Raw genomic sequence first — 5,632 nt, 5'->3', positions numbered from 1 at the left:
CTACGTAGCGACCGAGCGGGACGATCGCTCGGTCGCTACGTAGCGACCGAGCTTTGGCTCGAGCTCGGTCGCCACGTAGCGACCGAGCGGGACGATCACTCGGTCGCTACGTAGCGACCGAGCTTTGGCTCGAGCTCGGTCGCTACGTAGCGACCGAGCGGACGATCGCTCGGTCGCTACGTAGCGACTGAGCTTGGCTGAGCTCGGTCGCTACGTAGCGACCGAGCGGGACGATCGCTCGGTCGTTGCGTTGCGACCGAGCTTTGGCTCGAGCTCGGTCGCCACGTAGCGACCGAGCTTGGCTCGAGCTCGGTCGCCACGTAGCGACCGAGCGGGACGATCGCTCGGTTGCTACGTAGCGAACGAGCTTTGGCTCGAGCTCGGTCGCTACGTAGCGAACGAGCGGGACGATCGCTCGGTCGCTACGTAGCGACCGAGCGGGACGATCGCTCGGTTGCTACGTAGCGAACGAGCGGGACGATCGTCGGTCACTACGTAGCGACCGAGCGGGACGATCGCCCGGTCGCTATGTAGCGACCAATCTTTGGCTCGAGCTCGGTCGCTACGTAGCGACCAAGCGGGACGATCGCTCGGTCGCTACGTAGCGACGAGCTTTGGCTTGAGCTCGGTCGCTACGTAGCGACCGAGCGGGACGATCGCTCGGTCGCTACGTAGCGACCGAGCTTTGGCTCGATCTCGGTCGCTACGTAGAGACGAGCGGGACGATCGCTCGGTCGCTACGTAGCGACCGAGCGGGACGATCGCTCGGTCGCTACGTAGCGACCGAGCTTTGGCTCGAGCTCGGTCGCCACGTAGCGACCGAGCGGGACGATCGCTCGGTCGCTACGTAGCGACCGAGCGGGACGATCGCTCGGTCGCTACGTAGCGACCGAGGGACGATCGCTCGGTTGCTACGTAGCGACCGAGCGGGATGATCGCTCGGTCGCTACGTAGCGACCGAGCTTGGCTGAGCTCGGTCGCTACGTAGCGACCGAGCGGGACGATCGCCCGGTCGCTATGTAGCGACCAATCTTTGGCTCGAGCTCGGTCGCTACGTAGCGACCAAGCGGGACGATCGCTCGGTCGCTACGTAGCGACCAAGCGGGACGATCGCTCGGTCGCTACGTAGCGACCGAGCTTTGGCTTGAGCTCGGTCGCCACGTAGTGACGGAGCGGGACGATCGCTCGGTTGCTACGTAGCGACCGAGCTTGGCTCAAGCTCGGTCGCCACGTAGACGACGAGCGGGACGATCGCTCGGTCGCTACGTAGCGACCGAGCGGGACGATCGCTCGGTCGCTACGTAGCGACCGAGCGGGACGATCGCTCGGTTGCTACGTAGCGACCGTGCGGGACGATCGCTCGGTCGCTACGTAGCGACCGAGCTTGGCTGAGCTCGGTCGCTACGTAGCGACCGAGCGGGACGATCGCCCGGTCGCTATGTAGCGACCAATCTTGGCTCGAGCTCGGTCGCTACGTAGCGACCAAGCGGGACGATCGCTCGGTCGCTACGTAGCGACCGAGCTTTGGCTTGAGCTCGGTCGCTACGTAGCGACCGAGCGGGACGATCGCTCGGTCGCTACGTAGCGACCGAGCTTTGGCTCGATCTCGGTCGCTACGTAGAGACCGAGCGGGACGATCGCTCGGTCGCTACGTAGCGACCGAGGGGGACGATCTCTCGGTTGCTACGTAGCGACCGAGCTTTGGCTCGAGCTCGGTCGCCACGTAGCGACCGAGGGGGACGATCTCTCGGTCGCTACGTAGCGACCGAGGGGGACGATCTCTCGGTTGCTACGTAGCGACCGAGCTTTGGCTCGAGCTCGGCCGCTACGTAGCGACCGAGCGGGACGATCGCTCGGTTGCTACGTAGCGACCGAGCTTTGGCTCGATCTCGGTCGCTACGTAGCGACCGAGCGGGACGATCGCTCGGTCGCTACGTAGCGACTGAGCGGGACGATCGCTCGGTCGCTACGTAGCGACCGAGCTTTGGCTCGAGCTCGGTCGCCACGTAGCGACCGAGCGGGACGATCGCTCGGTCGCTACGTAGCGGACCGAGCGGGACGATCGCTCGGTCGCTACGTAGCGACCGAGGGGGACGATCTCTCGGTTGCTACGTAGCGACCGAGCTTTGGCTCGAGCTCGGTCGCTACGTAGCGACCGAGCGGGACGATCGCTCGGTCGCTACGTAGCGACCGAGATTTGGCTCGAGCTCGGTCGCTACGTAGCAACCGAGCGGGACGATCGCTCGGTCGCTACGTAGCGACCGAGCGGGACGATTGCTCGGTCGCTACGTAGCGACCGAGCGGGACGATCGCTCGGTCGCTACGTAGCGACCGAGCTTTGGCTCGAGCTCGGTCGCCACGTAGCGACCGAGCGGGACGATCGCTCGGTCGCTACGTAGCGACCGAGCGGGACGATCGCTCGGTCGCTACGTAGCGACCGAGGGGGACGATCTCTCGGTTGCTACGTAGCGACCGAGCTTTGGCTCGAGCTCGGTCGCTACGTAGCGACCGAGCGGGACGATCGCTCGGTCGCTACGTAGCGACCGAGATTTGGCTCGAGCTCGGTCGCTACGTAGCAACCGAGCGGGACGATCGCTCGGTCGCTACGTAGCGACCGAGCGGGACGATTGCTCGGTCGCTACGTAGCGACCGAGCTTTGGCTCGAGCTCGGTCGCTACGTAGCGACCGAGCTTTGGCTCGAGCTCGGTCGCCACGTAGCGACCGAGCGGGACGATCGCTCGGTCGCTACGTAGCGATCGCTCGGTCGCTACGTAGCGGCGGGACGATCGCTCGGTCGCTACGTAGCGACCGAGCTTGGCTCGGGCTCGGTCGCTACGTAGCGACCGAGCGAGACGGATGCTCGGTCGCTACGTAGCGACCGAGCTGTGTGCATGCTTGGTCGCCGCGTATCGATCGAGCTTGGCTTGTCCGCGGTCTGATTTCCATACTCGAGCTTGTCCGCGGCCGATTTGGATACGTGTCCGTTGCCTTCGGACAATCGGTATTTAGTGGTTCGATTGAGATTTGGACGATATTTTACTGCAAGGCTGTTCGTAAAGATATCTCTATGAAGATTACTTTTCGTAAAAACGGTTATGCTGATTTTTACGGACTTTCAGACATTGATTCCGTCGTGACCGATTTTGACCTCAACATAACTGATCTCGAAAACTATCGAAACCTCTTGCTTTTTCTCTCTACTTTCACTCACGTTTTTAAACTGATCTGAAGTGGTCTGGATGTGTTGAAATGTGAAGGTGGGCATGCCTATTTATATAAGACAGCAGCCAATCAGATTCAGGTCGGTGGCAGCCTGTGTGTCGGCTCGCATGGCTCCGGTTGCATGCGCGGCCGCACCTCGTGCTCCACATGTCTTTCAGCATGGCTAGGGCTCATGCAAAGTGAGACCTCTAATCCTACCTGGATGACCATATGTTCATCAGCATGTCTGGATCACATGCACGACAACACACGGTGCCCAAATGTCGATCAGCATGCTGCGGTTGCAGATATGATGACATCTCGTGCTTCTGTGTGTCAGTCCCCATGTGCTGTTTCCATGCGTGCCAACACCTCGTGCTTCTATAGACAGACAGCATATCAGATGGTTGACATCACGTCCTGATTACATGCATTGAGACACCTCGAGCTTCTCGGTCGATTTACGCGATTTTGACCCTTCCGGCATATTTTCGGCCCACGATTAATCCCGAATATTTTTCTGCTCCCGCTCTGACGTTCTGAATATTTAAAATAAACTCCAGACTCCATTATAACCTTGACGGTAATATTTCCCGAGCCTCTGGCTTCTCCAAAAAATATTACAGAATACCAAAATTAGGGATTCGTACAATATCGGGTTTTCCCGCTGTCTTCGATCCCGTCGTTCTTGCTTCCAAAACGTCCGTTTAATCAATCTAAGACATCTTATAACTATGGTCGAGCAACTTGTTCAACTCATAGTTCACTCACGATCAATTCTTCGACCACCTCGTTCTTCAAAATTTCCCTATCGATCTTTATCGTCTGCGATTCGACCACCAAGTTGATGCTCGACCAATCTTCTATCTCGACCATTCGTATCTCGAAGGGCGGGTTATCACACCTTCTGCCCCGGCGCCATGGGGAACTTGGCATTTACGTGCCACTTGCCAGAAATCATCATCTATGATGGCATTTACGTGGTGTTTTCCTTTGTCGGCTCCTGCCTCTCTAGCGAAAGCTTCTTGCCTCTTTATAGTCTCGCCCGTCTGAATTACTTGGGTTTCAAATTTTCTCACCTGAGTCCCTAAGGTCTCGATTTTGATGTTCAGATTGTTGTAGGCGGAGTCTAATTTACCGTTGATATCCACGGTGATTTGTTGTTGTCCCAACAGTACTCGATCAAGCATTTCTTCGATCTTGCTTTCCTGAGTCTGGGGTGGTGGATTTTGGTAGTAAGAGTTCGAGTAGCTTTTGTTGTTGTTGAACGGTTTTTGAAATTGTGAACTTTGGTTACTTCTTTGGCCATTTCAAAAGAAGTTTCTGTTTCCGCCCTGGTTTCCAAATTTCTGGAATCCGGTACCTCCGATGTAGTTCACATTTTCTTCTCATTCCGTATCTGCTATTTCTCCTTCAGCTGAACAGACTTGCTTCCTAAGAAGCTCGTGCACCACATCTAACTTAGCTATTACTTCGTCCATCTGTTCCTTTCCGATAGAGGCTACAGACTTCTTATGTTCAGAGTCAGTGTTTTTGGTGCTGCTGCTGTTAGCAAGGTTTTCGATAAGTCTCACAGCTTCCAACGATACTGTAAGGCGAGACCTCGGAAGAAAGTGCTTAACAGCTGCACTTCGTTAAATCCGTGGTGTGGACAGTCTTGCTGGAAGAACCTAAATCTAATCCATGCATCTTTGAAGGACTCTCCAGCCTTCTGCGAGAATGTGGAAATTTTGTTCTGAAGTTCTTTAGGGTGCGCCTCATCGAAGAAGTTTCGTAAGAAAGCATTCTTCATGTCGCTCCAGGATGTTAAAGATCATGTGGGTTGCTGCCTAAGCCAGTGCATCGCTTCTCCATTCAGCGTGTATCTGAAGAGCTTGCACAGCAGGTAATATTCGGGGACTCCTTCCATCCGAATAGCAGCGATTAGATCCTCGAACCGTTCCAAATGGTCCATAGGATGCTCGTGCGGTAACCCAGAGTAGGGTATCTGCGACACGAGGGTGTAGTATTGAGGCTTCAGCTCGAAATTCTGCTTCTGGATCTCCAGAAGTTGAATAGCTGATCTGTTGGAATAGTACTCATCTGGGCGATTGTAGTCGGCCAGTGGTTTCGATCGAGCGTCCTCGTATACAGGTTGAGCAGCTCCTGTAGCATCAGCATCAAGGATTACAGTCCCCTGAGCATCTATTTTCTGACCTGTTGCATTACGCAGATGACCGGCCTGGTCATACAGGTTTCCGTTCTCGTCCTGAGTTAGAATAATAATTTTTACCATTTTTGACGACACGGTATCGATCGACGTAAGCGGTGTAGTATCGATCGTTGTCGAACGATTGGGATCGATCGACGATGATGGTCTGGTGTCGGTCGACGGTTGGTTGTACGTATCGATCGACGACGAAGTTGTTGTGTCGAGCGATGTGGAACGTTG

General features: G+C 56.1%; 1 non-coding gene across 1 annotated transcript; it reads left to right on the top strand.

The window, feature by feature from the left end:
* The first annotated feature begins 4,838 nt into the window (after nt 1-4,838).
* Nucleotides 4,839-4,944, top strand: LOC125575963. Its single transcript, XR_007314503.1, has one exon. It is a non-coding gene; the product is annotated as a small nucleolar RNA R71 (small nucleolar RNA).
* Nucleotides 4,945-5,632: the final 688 nt, after the last annotated feature.

The sequence above is a fragment of the Brassica napus genome, chromosome A6 (genome assembly GCF_020379485.1).
Source record: "Brassica napus cultivar Da-Ae chromosome A6, Da-Ae, whole genome shotgun sequence".
Classification (NCBI taxonomy): Eukaryota; Viridiplantae; Streptophyta; class Magnoliopsida; order Brassicales; family Brassicaceae; genus Brassica; species Brassica napus.
Note: the sequence above shows the minus strand (reverse complement) of the source record. Positions and strands in the feature narration are given on the sequence as shown.